The sequence below is a fragment of the Tamandua tetradactyla genome, chromosome 11 (assembly GCF_023851605.1).
Source record: "Tamandua tetradactyla isolate mTamTet1 chromosome 11, mTamTet1.pri, whole genome shotgun sequence".
Taxonomy (NCBI): domain Eukaryota; kingdom Metazoa; phylum Chordata; class Mammalia; order Pilosa; family Myrmecophagidae; genus Tamandua; species Tamandua tetradactyla.
In genome coordinates this window covers 28,614,472-28,636,306 of record NC_135337.1, presented here as the reverse complement: position 1 = coordinate 28,636,306, position 21,835 = coordinate 28,614,472, and the positions used below count along the sequence as shown (strand labels likewise).

Here is a 21,835-nt window from a genome sequence, read left to right as displayed (position 1 = left end):
ATGATTACTGAATTGTTATATTGATATTTCTTTTAGTCTCCAGTGTCTTGGAAAGTTAGAAGTAAAAAACCTAAAATTGTGGAATTGTAACCCATACCAAGCTCTGAAATCTGTTCTCCAACTAATTGTTGTGATGTGTTTTGAAATTTATTGCTTCGTTTTTTGTATATTGTGTTATTTTCTACAATTAAAAAAAAAGATAAATATATCAAAAGAGAAAAATGAATAAATTTTCCTTTCTGGAAAAAAAAAGAATTTTCAAAGCTCTTGTTTTTGTGTCTGGCTTATACAGGTACTTACTGAATAAATGGAAGTTATTATCATTATTATTAACCCATTATATATATGAGTTGCTGCTTGTAGTCCACAAACTTAAGAGTAGTGCTCAGTTCATGGGGCTAATCATTGAACCTGTTTCATAAGGCTCTGTTAGGGGTATATCAGGATTCAGAGGAAGTGTTTTCTCAAAATAGACCTTTCTCTTCCCTACCCACCCCCAGCCGGAACCACTACTCTAATAACTAGTTGGGGTGAGTTGAGTTCTAAGAACTGCCCTTCTGAAAGTTCCTGGAGTCCAGGAAAATGCCCTTGTCCCCCACTCAGAGAGGGTGATGGTGAGGGAAAGTCCTGCTCTGAGTCCAGACCATGGCCAGGCCACTATAAATGCCCATGACCTGAAGGTTAAGGAAGCACGTCCCACGCAGCACATCATTCACCGAAGGCTGGCCTCTGACCCCTTCTGTTCTGCATCTAGCACTCTGTCACTTCCATTTTTCAAAAGTCAAGGGCACTTGTGACATTGCCTAGCAGTGTGCCTAGGAATATTTCCAACATACTGGAAAAGTTCATCTGATTCAAGGAAGCGAAGTTTGCTTGAATTACAGGACTCTAAAGTCTGAGCCCCATAGAACAAGAAGTAGCCCTTTAAGCTTCTTTGTACCATTCCCTGGTGACATGCTCGAGGTATGCTGGAAATATGCTGAGGGAAAGTGTCTGTTTTTTTAACTTTGGTCTATGAAAACCACCTTTGGAGTCAGCAAAATCCAATTTCCTTATAAATAAGGAAGCAGGTGGCACACACCCTGTGCTCTGGAACAGTGTTCGGAGGTGGGGATTTGGCAGCTCCACCATCCGCTGTGGATTGGTGGGGCTGTTGTCTGTGATCACAGCGGGGGTGGGGGGAGGGGGGCAGCTCACAGCTGAAGCCGGAACTTTCACAATCCAAGTTATCAAAATGATCCCAAGTGATTGAGAAATGTAAAAATTGTAGCTGAGTTTCTACATTTCTCAAATTCCTTCTAGTGTGAGAAATGAAATTAAACCATTAAGCAGCTCGTCCCCCAAATCTAATCTTCTTCATGCTGGAGATCAGGTTTCTTCACGTCATTTCTCTTTGCTGGTTCTGCTTCCAGACAGAGCACTCTGCTCACCTCTAAAGCCCACTCTTTCCTCTCCCCCCTTCACATCCTTCTAAACAAGGTACTGACTGTGAGGACATTTCTCAGCCCTGACGTTCTCCGTTTGTTTTTGTCCTAGATGTTGAGACTTGTTGGGAAAAGAAAGTAATTGTGGGCTAGAGACTAGACGATGCTTTCATAAAAAGGAAAATAAGAAAAGGAGGTGTGAGTCACAGTGGTTGAGTGGATAAGGGTTGCCCTGATGCAGTGGCTAAGCCATGTTCTGTTGCCAGCGGAAATCTGATGGCACTCTGGTCTACCCGTGCCTGATCTCATCTTTGAGAGATTTCCACCTGGCCAGGAGCTCAGCCACAAATTCAGATGTGTGAGAAATGCGGTATCATGTCTGTCAATCTCTTTCCTGACTTTGAGCTTCCATTCCACTGGGCTGGCAGAAATTTAATCTGTTTTTCTTGGGGTACCTGCCCATGTGGCTAGACATGGTTGCTTATGTCTCAACCATGGACTCAAGCATTAGTACCCAGAAGTTTCCCCTGAGATATCCATCTTTCTGTCTTCATTCAGGAACTGTTTGCAAAGCCACCTGTTGTCCTTTCTGCCTGAATGTGCTATGATAGGGTAACCGACCACCGCAGTTTGTCTGGGACTGTCCAGGTTTCCACATTGAAAGTCCCACATCTTTGGAACCCCCTTACTTGTTAGCAAACCGGGTCCCTAGTAGTGGTGATTTCCATTAGAGTCTTGCTATTTCCCCAGGCGCGGCTAAAATAAATAAGTAAATAAATAATTTTATTTATTTTATTTCATTTAATTTTGAAAGCAAAAATTAAAGAAATTTTAAAGTACATAAGTAATTTTTGGAAGGAGACCTGGGCCCCATTGTCAGGACACACAGACCTCGTCTCCCTCCTTTATCCAGTGCAGGGGAATCTCATTTGCTAGTCTGGGGGTGGAGAGAGAGAGAGAGACCTGCTGCTTCCTTGCTGCTCCAAATCATTTGGTTTATTTGGATATCTCCTGCCTTCACCTTCTCCCCTGGTAGCTAAGGACTTAAAGAGCTTAAAATTTTTTAAAACAAAAGCCAGTAAGAGTTGCAGACTGGATATGAACTAACATTAGTGAATGAACTTGGAGAATTTCAGTTAAGAACAGAGACTATCAGGAGACAGAAATAGGGTAGATATTGGGTAACTGGAGCTGAAGGGATACAGATTGTACAACAGGACTGATTGTAAAAATTCAGAAACGGATAGCACAATACTACCTAACTATAATACAATAATGCTAGTACACTGAATGAAGCTGAATGTGAGAATGGTAGAAGGGAGGAGGGCTGGTGGCACAAATGAAATCAGAAGGAAAGATAGATGATAAAGACTGAGATGGTATAATCTAGGAATCCCTAGAGTGTACAATGATAGTGACTAAATGTACAAATTAAAAAATGTTTTTAATGAGGAAGAACAAAGGAATGTCAATATTGCAGGGTGTTGAAAATAGATGGTAATTCATATTTTAAAACTCTCAACTGAAGTGTGAGACTAAAGTAGAAACTGTTTATTTGGTACAAAATTTATGTTTTGACTAGTGTACTTCCTAGTATAACTTATGTGGACAGTTTAATTGAGCACCATAAATACATGGAACCTTGAGTAGGGCATGAGATTTTTGTAGGTTTGTCCATAGTGATGCCCCAATAAATCCCAGAGTGATTTGAACGGTGAATAAAAAAGTATTTGCAAAGTCCCCTTGGGGGAGTGGCACAAAAGGGGGAAAATTCAACTTCCCCATGTGGAAAATTCCTGATATTCTCACAAGCAGTGGGGACAACCAAATCAATAGGCTGAGCCCTCAATCTTGGGGTTTGTTCATATGAAACTTATCTCCGCAAAGAATAGGCTAAGTCTACTTAAAATTAGGCCTGAGTCACCCCCAGACAACCTCTTTTATTGCTCAGATGTGGCCTCTCTCTCTCAGCCAACACAACAAGCAAACTCACTGCCCTTCCCCTCCCTATGTGGGACATGACTCCCAGGGGTATAAACCTTCCTAGTAATGTGGGACAGAAATCCTAGAATGAGCTGGGACTGAGCATCAAGGGATTGAGAAAACATCTCCTAAAAGTGCAAGAGCAAAATGAGACAAAATAAAGTGTCAATGGCTGAGAGATTTCAAACAGAGTAGAGAGGTTATCCTGGAGGTTATTCTTATGCACTATATAGATATCACCTTTTTAATTAAGGTATAATGGAGAGGCTGGAGGGAACTGCCTGAAAATGTAGAGCTGTGTTCCAGTAGCCATGTTTCTTGAAGATGATTGTATAATGATATAGCTTTCACAATGTGACTGTGTAATTGTGAAAACCTTGTACCTGATGCTCCTTTTATCTGTGGTATGGACAGATGAGTAAAACATATGGCTTAAAAATAAATAATGGGGGAACAAATGTTAAAATAAATTTAGTAGATTGAAGTGCTAGTGATCAATGAAAGGGAGTGATAAGGGGTATAGAAAAAAATAGAGGAAACAAAGGCTAAAATATATTGGGTAGATGGAAATACTAGTCAATGTGAAGGGGGGTAAAGGGTATGGTTTGTATGAATTTTTTTCTTTTTTCTTTTTCTGAACTGATACAAATGTTCTAAGAAATTATCATGGTGATGAATATACCATGGATACTATGTGATGATATTGTGAGTTACTGATTATATGCCAAGAATGGAATGATCATAAGATAAAAAAAAAAAAAAAAAGAATTGCAGACTGGGTGTCTTTTTTTCCTTTTTTCACCCTGCCCCCAAGCCTACCTGAGAGAATGAGACTGATTCCTGCTTGAATGGGGAATAAAGAGAGGAGGGAAAAGACAAATTACATTCAGGGAAAAGAAACAAAAATTAATATGGCAAAGCAAACCATTCACATGTATATTAGGAGTAGCTAGACAGTCTTTTCATTTAAAGTTTAATCGCTACAGGCATTTGAGAAACATGCTCTGTGAAAAGTAGGAGAGAAAATGATTAAGAAAATTGGGTTCAATGGTTATCTAGGTAGGGCTAAAAATTTCTTAAAGTTTTGATAAGTGGACCCGAGCTTTGACTTTTCTTCAAGTGGTTTCATCTTCCCCTTCCTTTTTCCTTTTTCAGAACTCCTTAGTTGGCACTGGGGTGGGGCAGAGAGTAGCATCTGCGAGGTTTGCATTCATCCAGCTGGTGAGACAGCTGAAGCTGAACGTTCCCAGCAGGATGCATTGTAGTCTCCGTGTCTTTGCAGGGGCAGGGAGGGGCTTTCTGGACTTGAAGGTCATTTGCCATGCCCACATCTCGCTTCTGTCAGCATGGCCACAAAAATGTTTACTAGGTCCCAAGAATGTGAGGCTACCTGATATAGCCCTGTGCCCAGGACCTAATACCCAGCCTAGGGCTTAGCTCAAGCAGATCTTCCATACATGTTTGTTGACTGAAAAAATTATTATGAGGGCCCATCCACACTGAGCCCCAACTGTAGGTTCATTTCTCACAGCTGCTTTCTCACAGCTTTCAGTATCATGAGAGTGGCAGGGAGGCAATCTAGACAAAGGATATACAAGTTCAATGCCCATGCTTGTTGGAGCTGCTTTAATAAAAGCTAGGACTGACTGCAAAGGAAACTGCTTTCTGAGCAGAAGTGCCAGTAGATGGGAGGCAAAAATGGGAGGGCAGATAGTCTTTTGAAGCTTCAGAAAGAAACGATCTGTAACTGCAGTGAGTATCTTTAAGCAAACGCACTTCTAAGTGCGTTTTCTTCTAAGAGAGTTTTTCACTGCAAGCTTGACCAAGCTGTCATACAGAGTAATAATTATTCCCAGCAATGAGCGACCTTTCCATTTACTACCAAGTATCTATCAATGGGCCTTTCTCATGCAGCTTAAAAGGCCAGCTTTTGCTTTGCCAGCCCACACCCACCAACAGTGTGTTCGTGGAAGAACAGAAGGCTGAGTTAAAATTATTTTCCCCAAATGTACAATATATGAAAACATGTGAACCGTTCCATTTCTCTTCTCTGTCTCCCTTTTGCCATTTCCTCAGTCCTGAGCTTCAACTCAGAGATGTCTCTATATTCTCTTCACCAAAGAACCAACTTTTAAAGGTTGATAAGCCATTTATTGAGTTTTTACTGTGTGCCAGCACCATGGTGAGCATTTTACACGCAGGGTATGAGTTTATCCTCTCAGGGAGGCAGCTTTAGGTAAGTTTCACCCCCACTGTGCACATGAATGAAACTGAGACATCTGGGTCAAAGAACTTATGTAGGGTAAGAACAGCATTACCTGGTGGTCTGTACGACTCACAGAAGCTGAGGGCTCATGGACTTCATTGCGCTCCCTGGAGGTCCTTATCAAGACTGGGTAAGGAGGAGAGGAAACCACTGGTCTTCACTAACCAGGGACAAACCCATATTTAAGCTTCTTTCTAATAAAGCCTGAAATCAAAAAGCAGCAAAGCATTCCCTAGCCTCTGCATTTCCCATTTCACAGGTTCACACAGGTAATGGTGCCTTACAAGACAGACCTCCCTTCTGGCTTGCTCATTTCCTCCCCTGATTATGTGCAGTTCGAAAGAGATGAATATGTGTGTGAGCGCTCTGTAAATGGAGAGGGGCTTGTTGGATGAGAGCAGCTAGTCCTGCACAGTCCTGGGTCCTGGACTTGCCTAATCATTAAGAACCATATCCTTGTTCTTGTGGTTTTTCTCACTGCAGTGTGCAGAACTTTGCTAGTAGATCAATGAAGGGTCAAGTTCAGCAAGACGTGTTTGCCTGATTTGGCTTTTCCTAGCTATGGAGGGAAAGGGGTTTATCTTACACAAAGAGCTCAGACTTGGAAAACCTGATGCACATTACAACAATTAGTTGTAGAACAGATTTCAGAGTTTGGTGTGGGATACAATTCCTAATTGTATAAAAGATATATAAAAGACTAAAAGATATATCAATATAGTGATTCGGCAGTCATACTCATTTTTTAAATCCTATTTTACCTGTATACCTTCACCATCACCTATGATTTTTCTCCCACTTTTTAGGGGTATTTGGACTTTGCCCATTCTAACTTTTTCTTATTGAAAGGGCTGTCAATAATATGGGATAGGAGGATGGAACTAGTTGATGTTCTGGAGAGGCTAGCACCTTTGCATTTCAGGACTTATCTTGTCCAGGGACCCATCTGGAGGTTGTAGGTTTCTGAAAGTTACTCTAATGCATAAAACCTTTGCAGGAGCTTATATAATGCCCTAGGTGTTCTTTAGGATTAGCAGGAATGGTTTTGGTTGGAGGTTGACAAGCTATAGTAGATAGCAATGTCTATCTGAAGCTTGCATAAGAGTAACTTCCAGAATAGCCTTTTGACTCTATTTCACCTCTCTCAGCCACTGAAACTTTATTTGTTACACTTCTCTTCTCCCTTTTGGTCAGGATGGCATCATTGATCTCATGGTGCCAGGGCCAGGCTCATCCCTGGGAGTCATCTCCCACACTGCCAGGGAGACTTTCATGGGGTGCCTTTTAATCGTAATATTCATCTGAAGGAATAATAAACTAATGCATTGAATTTGGGCTTTGTATGAAAAATATACTCATTCTCCAGAAGATATTCTTGACTTGCCAAAGCAGCTTACTTTATCCACTTGACAAATAATAGCCTCATGGAGAGGGTGGGGTCCCGGAAGGGCATTTCAGCAGAGGGAACAACATCTGCAGCAGAGGGGCAGTGAGGGGCCCTGCAGAACGTTTTGGGATGCAGGTTGCACAGAGTGGGTTTGTGAGGTGGCAGTTTGGGTTCTTCCTGGAGAAATGACCACTACTCAGATATACATGCTGTCATCATCAAAGAGGCTTAAATGGTCAGAACTCTGATAAAGTTAGAGCAATACTGAAACAGAAATAAGGACATGTGGAGAAAGACTGAGAGGGCTCAGCTTTGCTATAGACACTGCCAAAACTTAAAACACAGTGTTAATGGAAAACTACTAAACATTGCTGAAAGAGCTCAAAGATGAGCTAAATAAATGGAAGGACATTCCGTATTTATGGATTGGAAGACTAAATAGCATAAAGAGGTCATTTTTTTCCTACCCAAAATGATTTACAGATTCAGTGCTATCCCAATCAAGATTCCAATAGCCTTTTTTTTTGGCAGAAATGGAAAAGCCAAACATCAAATTTATATAGAATGATAAATTTCTCCAAATAGCCAAAGGCATTTGGAAAAGATGAACTAAATTGGAAGATTCACACATCCTGATTTTAAAACTTATTACAAAGCTACAGTAATCAAAACAGTTTGATATTAGCAGAAGAACAGCGTATAGACCAAAAGAATCAAATTGAGAGCTCAGAAATAAACCCTCATATGCTGGTTTGAAAGGATTTATGTCCCCTAGAAAAGCCATGTTGTAATCCTAATCTCATTTTGCACAGACAACCATTTCTTCTAATCCCTATCCTGTACTGTGTGTTGGAAACTTTAATTAGATTATCTCCATGGAAATGTGCCCCAGTCAAGTGTGGGTATTAAAATTGATTAGCTGGAGACATGTCTCCCATTCTAGGTGGGTCTTGATTACTTTACTGGAATCCTTTAAAAGAGGAAACATTTATAGGAAAGACTTGAGATTCTGAGAGAGCAGAGAACTCTACTAGCCAGCGACTTCTGGACATGAAGAAGGAAAATGCCTCCCAGGGAGCTTCATGAAACGAGAGGCCTGGAGAGAAAGCTAGCAGACATCGCCATGTTCACCATGTGCCCGGCCAGTTGAGAGAGAAACCCTGAACATCATCGGCCTTCTTGAACCAAGGTATTTTTCCCTGGATGCCTTAAAGGACTTGTTTTAATTGGGACATTTTCTTGGCCTTAGAGCTATAAACTAGCAACTTATTAAATTCCCCTTTTAAAAGCCATTTCGTTTCTGGTATTTTACATTCCAGCAGCTGGCAAATTAGAACACCTCACATCTATGGCCAACTGATTTTTGTCAAGAGTGCCAAATCCATTCAAGGAGAAAAAATAGCCTCTTCGACAAGTGACACTGGGGAAACTGGATATCTATATTCAAAAGAAGGAAGGTAGAACCTAACCTCACACCATATACAAACTTTAACTCAAAATAGATTAAAGACCCAACTATAAGAATCACAAATATAAAATCCTAGAAGAAAACATAGAGAAAAATCTTCAGGGGCTCTTTTTAGGCAATGTTTTCTTAGACTTTATACAAAAAACATGAGCAACAAAAGAAAAAATTAATTGGACTTCATCAAAATTAAAAACTTTTGTGCATTGGGAGACTTCAACATGAAAGGAAAAAAACAACCTACATAATGGAAAAAAAATTTGAAAACCACATATCCATAAGGACTTAATATTCAGAATACATAAAGAAATCCTACTGCTCTACCACAAGAAGACAACCCAACTAAAAAATGGGCAAAATACTTGAACAAACCTTTTTTCAGAGAAGATATTTAAATGACCAAAAAGCACATGAAAAGATGTTCAACATTATTAGTCATTAGGGAAATGCATATTAAAACCACAATAAGATGCTATATCACACTCACTAGAATGGCTACTCTTGAAAAAAAAACAAACAGCTACAAGTGTTGGAAAGGATATGGAGAAATAGGAACACTCATTCATTTTTGGGAATGTAAAGCAGTACAGCTACTGAGAAAGACAGCATGGCAGTTCCTCAAAAAGTTAATAGTATATGATTACCATATGACCTGGCAATCCCACTACTAGGTATATACCTAAAAGAATTGAAAGCAGGGACTTGAATAGATATTTGCACACTGATGTTCATAGAGGCATTATTCACAACTGCCAAAAGATGGAAGCAACCCAAGTGTCCATCAACTGATGAGTGGGTAGACAGAATATGTTTATACAGACAATGTAATATTATATCAGCTGTAAGGAGGAATGTAGTTCTGATGCATGCAAAACATGGATGAAGCTTGCAGACATAATGTTGAGTGAAATAAGGCAGGCACAAAAACACAAATATTATATCGATACCACTGATATGAAATAATTAGAATAAACAAACTCATAGAGTTAGAATCTAGAATACAGATTACCAGGGGACTGGATGGGGATAGAAAATGGGAAGTTAAGGCTTAAAATGTACAGGATTCCTATTTGGAAGGATGAAAATGTTTTGGTAATGGGTGGTGTGATGGTAGCACAGCATTGTGAATTTAATTAAAAGCACTGGAATATATATATATATATCTGAATGTGGTTAAAGGGGGAAATGTTGGGTTATATATGTGGTAACAGAATAAAAATGAAAAAAATCCATGGAACTAACTACACAAACAATGAATCCTATGTTAAACCATGAATTGCAGTTAATAGTACAGTTATAAAAATGTGCTCTCGCCAGTTGTAACAAATGTTTCACACCAAAGCAAGGTATTGATAATAGGGTGGTATCTGGGAATCCTGTATTTTATGCATGATTATTCTATAAACCCATAACTTCCCTAATAAAGAAAAAATGTACAGAGTTTCTATTTGGAATTATGGGAATATTTTGGTAATGGATGGTGGTGATGGCAGCATAACATCGTGAATGTACTTAATACCACTTATATATATGTATACATATGTTTTATAGATATGTGAAAGTGGCTAAAATGGAAAGTTTTAGGTTGTATATATGTTACAGAATAAAAATGTTAAATACCATAGAACTGTACAAAACAAACAGTGAACCCTATTGTGTCCTACAGGTAGTTATATATATGTATATATATATTTTTGTATGCTGTATGGCGAGGTCACACTTCATTCTTTTTCCATGTGAATATCCCATTATTGCAGCATCATTTGTTGAACTTTTTTGTTTGTTTTTGTTGGTTTCTTTTGTTTGTATTGGAAAGTGCATAGACCGGGAATCAAACCCAGATCTCCCATATGGCAGGCAAGAATTCTACCACTGAACTAACCTTGCACCCCCAGATAATAGTATAATTTTAATAATTTTGTTTTATCAACTGTAATGAAAGTACCATTTACTAATGCATAATGTTAACAGGGAAAACTGGATGTGTGAGGGAGATATGTGAGAACTCTGTACTTTCTGCATAATTTTTCTGCAAACCCACAACTTCTCTAATAAAAAGAATTAATAATAACATCCTAAGAAAACTGCACAATGTTAAAAAAATACTCTGACCTCTTTCTGTTTTCCATAATGATTTTAGAACAATTTTTTTAGAAACCAAGTCTTTTGGTTGAAGGTTCATTGTCTGGAACTCAGATATTCCTTCAGTTTTAGTTTAGTTTCATTTTCTGTTGTTGACATCATCAAATTGAAATTAATCCTCTTGAAAAAAATAATACCGTACAGAGTATGATTCCGCTTTTACAGCCTCAGTTCACCCGTTTGTCCATCCTTCCTTCCGTCTGTGTGTATCAGTAGAGCAATGCTGGGGTAAGGCCGGGGTGATGTTTTCCAGGGTGACTTCTGAGAGATGGGAACAGAGTGATTGTCTGGCTTTCTCCTTTGTCTCTTTTCATGTTGCTTGATCTTTTATGATGAGCATGAGTTGTTTTATGGAAACAAGAAAGCCATTATACTTAAACATAAGCAAAACAAATTTAAAAAGAAGTGACTGAAGCTGCGCAGCCACGACCGACCGCAGCAGCAGCCTCTGCAAAAGCGTGTGGTTCCTTCGGCGCGCCCCACCCAGCTGGACCTTGGGGACCCGCAAGTCCGCGGCTCGCGGTCCCCCTGCCCTTCTGCAGCCCGGGAACCAGCGAATTCCTGAACAGATCTGAACAGGGAATGCAAAGTTCGGGAGGCCCGGGGGCTGTTTGTGCACCAGCCTCACTCGGCATGTGTTTGTGATAAAAACAGCTCGAGATGGAACTAGTTTGGGGTGGTTTCTGTGAGTTTTACTGTAGGTCCGGGGAAGTAACCTGGACCTACCGGATGGTGTCTGGGCTCAGATTTCGCTGGATTTCTTTCAGTGCTGAGGAAAAGTATGAATACCAGTGTTATTTATTCATCTTCTAGTTTCTCAAGTTTGTTTTAGTAGGTTCTTGCTTTATTTTGAATCAATAAATATCAGAACTTTGTTAGGCAGGTATTCCAGAAGTGAAGCTGACTATTCATAGCACGGTTTTTTGGCAAGTGCCTTCCCTCCTTTACAGAGGGAAACTCTGTTTAACTTTTTTGAAGAGTCAACAGAACCTCAGGTTCACAGTTCCGCCTGCCACCAAAAGAAGAAACCGCTTCAGTTTAGGGGGAGGACAAACGGCTGCCCTCAATGGATGAAGGACAGAGGGCTGGACTGTGCTGGCTTCAGGAGCAAAAAAAATGTTTTTTCTACGTAAAAGCAGTGATTAACATTCTTGGATAGTTCTCAAAGTAAATTAACGAGGTAATCCAGCTTTTCTGTTACTTTTCTGTTATACTTCAGTCTCTCATTTTTCTTCAATACTTGGAATTTTCTGGAAAATGGAAATAATTATACCTGCAGTGATTAGTTCACAGAGTTGTGGTGAGAAGCTCACCAGATCAGATGAGATGGCATGAGCGTCCTTGGTCCACTGCGAGACTCTCTAGAGAAGTAAAGCATCTCTTAGGCTAAACTGCAGAGCCGGTAGACAAGACGTCTTTTACAGGCAAAGAAATAGGACACCTGAGAAGTGACATTACTTACTGGAAGCCACCCAGCAAGTCTTTGCAGGCAACAGGGTCGCAACCCAGCCTCTTTCTACTGAACGCCACCCTGCCCCATCCTTTGTTTTTTTAATGATATATCATGAGAGAGCTGCTTTATTGTTTTGAAGCTTTTGGAAGGGAAAGCACAAAGTACAGCTCAAAGTATATGTTTTGCTGCCTGAGTCAGGAGCCACCTCCATGTCAGAGTGAAGCAGCATCCGTGGCATGTGTGGGTTGTGGCGGGCGGCGGGGGGGCAGCACTGCTTCACAACACTTTGCTTCAGTTTCCTCTGCCACCTCCTGGGGTTGGGGTCCTACAGAGGATGGGATGAGGTAATGCATTTAGGGGCATCTAGCACAGGGCCTGGCATATAGTAGGCACTCAGTGAATGCTTGCTATTGATTTAATTATTATTGATGTAATTTTATTTATTAATGTATTATTTATTTGCTTGTTATTTATTTAATTAATGTATTATTTAATCAATTTTTATTTATTTTAGTTTTTTACTGCCCAGCTAGTATCATCTACAGAAGTCACACCTGCCTACAGACAGAAAGAAAAAAAAGGCTACAGATAAATTAGGGAGCTACTGTCAGGTGTATGCCAAGCTATTTGGGACATATCACACGGCATTTCTCGAGGTGGGGGTGGAGGGGAGGCAGAGGACCATGGACGGGTTACAATTCCTAATACTTGCAGTTTCTCCCCAGAGAGGAGCTCATTTTCTTTGGGTTTGGCCCACTCACGACTCCTCCCTGCACCGATGTGCTCTACAGGGGGAAGGCTACACATCACTTAGGCACGACTCAAGCAGAGGCCCACAGGCATTATGGAGGTGCTTGGGGGGCTCCCCAAGGGCTCGGGCAGGAACGCTGGCTTGTGGCTCAGCAGAGTAGGGGTGAAGGCAGCTCTGCCCCGAACTTTCACAGCGCAGCCTGGGAGAACTTTCAGAAGCACAGGCTGAAAATCACGAGTCCTTCTGAAACTTCCTGTCGTTCCCCTTGTCCCACAGACTGGCACCTCAGCCCCACTGGGATCTGCCTCTGTGACACCCCCCCCCCCCAGACTCAGTTCCCACCACATGAACCTCCCTGACCCCACCAGTCTCAGCACAGGCACATTCACAGTCACACCTCAGAGTCTCACTTGGCAGGCTGCACTGCTGCCTCAACTCCGTTCCTCCTCTCTCTGCAGAAGACAGCCAATGTGGGGGACCAGCTCAAAAGCCTCTTTTATGCTCCCTCCTATACACCTCCCTCACCCCATATGCTCCCTCCTCTCCAGCCCTCCCAGCTTGTGGTCCTACTGGACCCTGTGCTCACATTCACACTTGTGCTACAGTTAATTGCTTACAAGTCCCCACGGCCATGCAGGACCTTCCTGGTTTGTGGCCCTTCCATCCATGCTCCCTGCAGCCTGTGACAGTCCTTGATGGATGGACAGTCCAGGAAAAGTATAAAAACGAATCAACCCACAACTAGACCAAATTTTAATCCCAGGCACAGGAATGAGAATTGGGAGCGAATGTTGATGTGCACCAGTGTCAAGCTGGGAATCTTCCTTGTATTGTTATGTGTTTTATAGTTCAATGTGAAGGCAGAATTTCCACTGGTTTTTGTGACTCTGAAGAAACATGTACTTCCTGGCTCAGGGCACCCCCAAAAATAAAAAAATGAAAAGGAAACATGCACACTGAATTTTGTCTGGTAATGAATTAAAGGCATGAGGCCACTACCTCTGGCTTGCTTGCTTAAAGATTAGCCTCCAGAATCTCCTGATTAACTTTCACAAACAACAAAACAGTTCCTAATCTTATTATATCTTGTTCTTTCTACACGTTGTTAAGGTTTACAGATTATACTAACATAATCACACCAAGTTCTTTCAGTCCAGGCGAATACAAATGCTCAGAACAAGGACTTAATATTGAAAGTTTGGTAGTCCATTCTAGCCGCCTGACAAGGAAGCAGCTTGCATTCAGAATAGATATAAATTAGCTAATGCTGAAACTACAGAAAATTTCACTCCATATCCTGCATCTTGAGCGATGCTTCCCTCCTCCAACTATTCATTCAGACATTAATTCTAGGTCTCTGTCGTATTCTGGGTTGACTTTTGTGGTGAAATGCTAGTGGTATAGTAACTGCAGGAAGGCATATATAATTTCCCTTTCAGAGTGGTTTTAATGCCTTCTTTCAGCAGGCGTAATATATAAAAGAAAAGATAAATGGTTATGGCCTCAAAAAATCTGCGGAGTCAACACATACATGAAAAAGTACCATTTTAACCTCTTATGATTTTCACCAAGAAGCAAAATCTATGTTTATTGCTTATGAGAGACTGTGTTAAATTGACTGACTACCAGAAAATGATCCGCAGGAAAAGGAAGTCCCACAAAACTGTATTTCCCCATATGAATCAGAAGTAAACTAATAAGCTCGATTTTGAGGGGTGGGGTGGGGGGGATGTGGTGGGGTGATGGGCTGGGGATACAGCCCAAAGGAAAAGAGAGGAGAGGTGAAGGAAGAGGCCGATTGGTATCTGGTATTGCTGACTGTTGCAAAGCGAGACCACAGTAGGAATTGAAATGTGGTCTGAAAAACAAACCCTGTCCTGGCCCGGATCCCTGTGAGAACGAGGGATTGAAGCCTGGGGATAAAGAAACCGTGGGTCCTTTCCATGCCTCCTCAGGTACTTGAAGAATTGCCTCTGTTTCTCAGTTGTAAATGAGGTCATCTTTGGTGAGGTCTGGATGACAGTAACTACCCTTTATTACCTAACTTCTTATGTGCCAAGCCCTTTATGCTTTATAGGGAATATGTTCTTTAATCTTCCCAACATCTCTTAGCAGTAGATGCTGTAACTTACTTTATAGATGCGGAAATTGAGGTCTTCGAGAGGTTAAATGATTTGCCCAAGATTGAGAGCCAGTCAGTGGTGAACTGGGATTTGAACCCAGACATTCTGGCTACAGAATGTCTTACTCAACACCACGCTTTTAAATGGCATTTTGTCCCAGTGAAAATTGGTAGTGTAATGTGCAGGAGATTAGAATACAAACAAGAAGTTCTCTGCCTCACCGTGTCACCATGACACCTGGGGAAAATTACCTTGGTCTTAGTTTCCCATCTAGTAAAGAGCAATAATGCCACTCTTCACCCACCCGCCCTACAGATAGGTGCTGAGTATTAATGAATTGGTCGTCAGGGCTCTGAAACCTTGGATGATGAAAGATGCTCAGTTAAAGAAGATGAGCAAACGTGTCCACACATCCCACACTAAGACTCACATCCCCAAGCTGGAGCAGCTTTCCACCTAATAGCCAGCTGGGGATTTTAAAAGCAGATTTCACATGTATTCTCTGTAAGTCAAAACCGGAAGTTGGGGGTGGTGGTGGAGTTAATGGTTAAATGATATAGAATCTTGGGGGGGTGATGGTAGCACACCATTGTGAATATAATTAACAGCACTGAAATATATATTTGAATATAGTTAAAAGGAGAAATGTAGGTTGTACATATGTTACTAGAATAAAAACTTTTTAAAAATCATAGGACTATACAACACAAATAGGGAACCTGAATGTAAACCATGGACTACAGGTGACAGTATAATTACAGTGATATTCCTTCATCAATTGTTATAAATGCACCAACCAATGCAGTGTGTTAATAATAGGGGGGTATATGGGAACTCTGTGCTTTCTCTGTGATTTTTCTGTAAACCAATAATTTCTCTAATTAAGAAAAAAAGAAAAGGAAACCAGAAGTTTGATGTGGAATACCAGTAAGGCATTTTTTAAAATCACACATTGACTTTTTTTGGTTCACAATATCATATATCTGTCCATTTATCGTCACCATCGACTTTTTTTCTTTCTTACAAAAAATAACATATATTATTCAAATATTCATTTGAAAACAATGAATTTCAAAGCACAGTGCAACAATTAGTTTTCAGATTTCAGAGTTTGGTATGGGTTACAATTCCACAATTTTAGATTTTTTCTTCTAGCTGCTCCAAGACACTGGAGACTAAAAGAAATATCAATGTAATTATTTAGGAGTCATACTCATCTGTTAAACTCTACCTTCTCTGTATAACTCCACCTTCACCTTTGATCTTTCTCCCACTCTTTTAGGGGTATTTGGCTATGTACATTCTAACTTTTTCACGTTGAAAGGGGATGTCAATAATATGAGATAGGTGTTGATGTTCTGGAGAGGCTGGCCCCTCTGCATTTCATGATGTAACTGGTCCAGAGACCTATCTGGAGGTTGTAGGTTTCTGGAAAGTTATACTTGTGCATGGAACCTTTGTAGGAACCTATGTAATGCCCTAGGTGTTCTTTAGGATTGACAGGAATAGTTTTGGTTGGGGTTTGGCAGGTTATGATAGGCAGCAATGTCTAACTTAAGCCTGCATAAGAGTGACCTCCAGAGTAGCCTCTTGACTATATTTGAACTCTCTCAGCCGCTGATACCTTATTTGTTACACTTCTTTTTTTTTTTCCCATTTTGGTCAGGATGGCATTGTTGATCCCACAGTGTCAGGCCAGGCTCATCCATGGAAGTCATCTCCCATGCCACCAGGAAGACGTTCACCCTGGATGTCATGTCCCACGCAGGGGGAAGGCAATGATTTCACTTGCAGAGTTGGGCTTAGAGAGAGAGAGCACAACTGAGCAACAAAAGAGGTCCTCCAGAAGTAACTGTTAGGCATAGCTATAGGTAGTCTAAACTTCTCTGCTACATACATAAGCTTTAAAAGAGTAAGCCTCAAGATCAAGGGCTTAGCCTATTGATTTGGGTATTCCTAATGTTTGACACAGTTCAGGGGTTTCCCTGGTAGTAAAGTTTAATAGTTCCATAGGTTTTCTCCCATCCCTCAAAGGGTTTTGCCAATACTTTTTGATTATCTGCTTAATATACTCTGGGATGTATCCAGGCTTTACATTAAACTATACAGGATTAAAGGCTTTCATTCTTATTCTGGGCTCCCTGTGTTTGGATTGTTTAAATGCAGTAAGGGGCAGTGCAATGATGGCTCAGTGGCAGAATTTTCGCCTGCCATGCCAGAGATCTGGGTTCGATTCCTGGTGCCTGTCCATGCCAAAAAAAAAAAGCATACCTAAATAAAGGACTTCATGAGACATCTGACTGAGAATGCCCCGTCTAAGGCAAGCATGGCACCTTGTGGGGGAGGTTACCCAGCCTTTCGTCTTTCAGAACCAGATGTTCCTCTTTAGTTGGCCGTGATGAAGAGAAAGTTTGGTAAATTAGGTCAGCTACTTTGACTCCTCGATCCCATACTTGCTCACTCCTTTCTTCCTCCTTCCACTTCGTCTGCATCATTGGAGGCAGGGTCTGCATTACTGTACAGACTCCCGAGTGGTTTCCTTACACACTTTTTGAATGGGCATATGAAAAAAGTCAATTTGTGTATTATGGGATAAATAAGCAATGGGTCATGTCCTTTCCTCTCCCACATGAAACTTTCATCCTTTATCCAACCCAAAAGACTTGCATTTTTTTCAGCAAAGAGAAGAATGGCAGTAACCTAAGCAGGTACATGAGTTTCCAGTGTATTTTCTCAGTAAAGTTATAAATTCCTTGTTGTAAACTTCAGTGCAAGTGGTATTTTTAAAGATTTCAAGAGAAATACAAGAAATAGGGATTTTTAAATTATCATATAGTCATTAGGAAAGAGAATTTGGGAAAACCCCAGAAATCTTCTCATGTGAGCATTAATACATACCCATCCACGTGCATATAGGTTTGATTGAGTAATCTCACTCCTGGAAAAGCATCCGCAAGAAATTATCCAAAATCAGGAATTTAAGAATTTTTTAATGCTTAGTTTTTTATAGTAGAAAAATACTTGAAACAAATTGAAATATGCCATAGATACACACACACATACAAACACAATTGATAGAAAAAATATATATATAAAAAATTAAAATTACCCATTTAACAACACAAAAATGCTTGTTATATGATATAAAGGGGAAAAACCTAAATATCTAATAAGGATGCTGATTGTACCATTTAAATTGTATATTTTCCATTTCTGTAATTTCTATTCAGTGTCTTTTCTACTCTGTTTCTTCATTTTTCATGCCATCATATTTGTGTCTTCTGTCACTCTTTCTTTCGTTATCTCCCTAGCATTTTAAACATACTTCCTCAAGTACTTTACTTGGAAGTACTCAAATGGGATGATTTGTTATGGGTAGGGGTAGTGGATTTGTAGTAACTACTTTTCTCTAATTTGCCAATATTCTTTATTGTCATTAAATTAAACAATCATCACTTTTAAACAGTGCTTTTGATGGTGCCCCAAAGTGAGTAAGATCTTTGTCTCCAGTTGCGACCTGGCTACCACTCTTCTATTTGAGATGTGGCTCCTTTCCTTTAGTCATTGATAGAGTTTGTCTCTGAGGGCTTCATCTTCTGCCAGGATTGTTCTCTGTGGGCTTATACCACTCCTTTAGCCTGGGGAGAAATGGTTTTGCTTTGCTACCCAGTGCCTAGTTATCCAATGAGTCTTGACCATTTTTTTTTCTTTACCAATTCATTTTTATTTTTTTTTATTAATTAAAAAAATTAACTAACACAACATTTAGAAATCATTCCATTCTACATATACAATCAGTAATTCTTAATATCATCACATAGATGCATATTCATCATTTCTTAGTACATTTGCATCGATTTAGAAAAAGAAATAGAAAGACAACAGAAAAAGAAATAAAACGTTAATAGAAAAAAATAAAAAATAATAAAAAATAAAAAATAAAAAATAATAAAAAAAAACTATACCTCAGATGCAGCTTCATTCAGTGTTTTAACATAATTACATTACAATTAGGTAGTATTGTGCTGTCCATTTCTGAGTTTTTGTATCCAGTCTTGTTGCACACTCTGTATCCCTTCAGCTCCAATTACCCATTATCTTACCCTATTTCTATCTCCTAATGGTCTCTGTTACCAATGACATATTCCAAGTTTATTCTCTAATGTCGGTTCACATCAGTGGGACCATACAGTATTTGTCCTTTAGTTTTTGGCTAGTCTCACTCAGCATAATGTTCTCTAGGTCCATCCATGTTATTACATGCTTCATAAGTTTATCCTGTCTTAAAGCTGCATAATATTCCATCGTATGTATATACCACAGTTTGTTTAGCCACTCGTCTGTTAATGGACATTTTGGCTGTTTCCATCTCTTTGCAATTGTAAATAATGCTGCTATAGACATTGGTGTGCGAATGTCCGTTTGTGTCTTTGCCCTTAAGTCCTCTGAATAGATACCTAGCAATGGTATTGCTGGGTCGTATGGCAATTCTATATTCACCTTTTTGAGGAACCGCCAAACTGCCTTCCACAGTGGTTGCACCCTTTGACATTCCCACCAACAGTGGATAAGTGTGCCTCTTTCTCCGCATCCTCTCCAGCACTTGTCATTTTCTGTTTTGCTGATAATGGCCATTCTGGTGGGTGTGAGATGATATCTCATTGTGGTTTTGATTTGCATTTCTCTAATGGCCAGGGATATTGAGCATCTCTTCATGTGCCTTTTGGCTATTTGCATTTCCTCTTCTGAGAGGTGTCTGTTCAAGTCTTTTTCCCATTTTGTAATTGGATTGGCTGTCTTTTTGTTATTGAGTTGAACAATCTCTTTATAAATTCTGGATACTAGACCTTTATCTGATATGTCATTTCCAAATATTGTCTCCCATTGTGTAGGCTGTCTTTCTACTTTCTTGATGAAGTTCTTTGATGCACAAAAGTATTTAATTTTGAGGAGCTCCCATTTATTTATTTCTTTCTTCAGTGCTCTTGCTTTAGGTTTAAGGTCCATAAAACCGCCTCCAACTGTAAGATTCATAAGACATCTCCCTACATTTTCCTCTAACTGTCTTATGGTCTTAGACCTAATGTTTAGATCTTTGATCCATTTTGAGTTAACTTTTGTATAGGGTGTGAGATACGGGTCTTCTTTCATTCTTTTGCATATGGATATCCCGTTCTCTAGGCACCATTTATTGAAGAGACTGTTCTGTCCCAGGTGAGTTGGCTTGACTGCCTTATCAAAGATCAAATGTCCATAGATGAGAGGGTCTCTATCTGAGCACTCTGTTCGATTCCATTGGTCGATACATCTATCTTTATGCCAGTACCGTGCTGTTTTGACCACTGTGGCTTCATAATATGCCTTAAAGTCACGCAACGTGAGACCTCCAGCTTCATTTTTTTTTTCCTCAAGATACTTTTAGCAATTCGGGGCACCCTGCCCTTCCAGATAAATTTGCTTATTGGTTTTTCTATTTCTGAAAAATAAGTTGTTGGGATTTTGATTGGTATTGCGTTGAATCTGTAAATCAATTTACGTAGAATTGACATCTTAACTATATTTAGTCTTCCAATCCATGAACACGGTATGCCCTTCCATCTATTTAGGGCTTCTGTGATTTCTTTTAACAGTTTTTTGTAGTTTTCTTTGTATAGGTCTTTTGTCTCTTTAGTTAAATTTATTCCTAAGTATTTTATTCTTTTAGTTGCAATTGTAAATGGGATTCGTTTCTTGATTTCCCCCTCAGCTTATTCATTGCTAGTGTATAGAAACACTACAGATTTTTGAATGTTGATCTTGTAACCTGCTACTTTGCTGTACTCATTTATTAGCTCTAGTAGTTTTGCTGTGGATTTTTCCGGGTTTTCGACGTATAGTATCATATCATCTGCAAACAGTGATAGTTTTACTTCTTCCTTTCCAATTTTGATGCCTTGTATTTCTTTTTCTTGTCTAATTGCTCTGGCTAGAACCTCCGACACGTTGTTGAATAATAGGGGTGATAATGGACATCCTTGTCTTGTTCCTGATCTTAGGGGGAAAGTTTTCAATTTTTCCCCATTGAGGATGATATTAGCTGTGGGTTTTTCATATATTCCCTCTATCATTTTAAGGAGGTTCCCTTGTATTCCTATCCTTTGAAGTGTTTTCAACAGGAAAGGATGTTGAATCTTGTCAAATGCCTTCTCTGCATCAATTGTGATGATCATGTGATTTTTCTGCTTTGATTTGTTGATATGGTGTATTACATTAATTGATTTTCTTATGTTGAACCATCCTTGCATACCTGGGATGAATCCTACTTGGTCATGATGTATAATTCTTTTAATGTGTTGCTGGATTCGATTTGCTAGACTTTTGTTGAGGATTTTTGCATCTATATTCATTAGAGAGATTGGTCTGTAGTTTTATTTTTTTGTAATATCTTTGCCTGGTTTTGGTATGAGGGTGATGTTGGCTTCATAGAATGAATTAGGTAGCTTTCCCTCCCCTTCAATTTTTTTGAAGAGTTTGAGCAGGGTTGGTACTAATTCTTTCTGGAATGTTTGGTAGAATTGACATGTGAAGCCGTCTGGTCCTGGACTTTTCTTTTTGGGAAGCTTTTGAATGACTGATTCAATTTCTTTACATGTGATTGGTTTGTTGAGGTCATCTATTTCTTCTTGAGTCAAAGTTGGTTGTTCATGCCTTTCTAGGAACTTGTCCATTTCATCTACATTGTTGTATTTGTTAGCATAAAGTTGTTCATAGTATCCTGTTATTACCTCCTTTATTTCTGTGAGGTCAGTGGTTATGTCTCCTCTTCCATTTCTGATCTTATTTATTTGTGTCCTCTCTCTTC

General features: G+C 39.8%; 1 protein-coding gene across 7 annotated transcripts in view; it reads left to right on the top strand.

Moving 5' to 3' along the window:
- The window catches only part of SLC44A3 (solute carrier family 44 member 3), a 119,311-nt gene that overhangs the window by 90,021 nt on the left and 7,455 nt on the right, over positions 1–21,835 (top strand). The window lies entirely within an intron of this gene.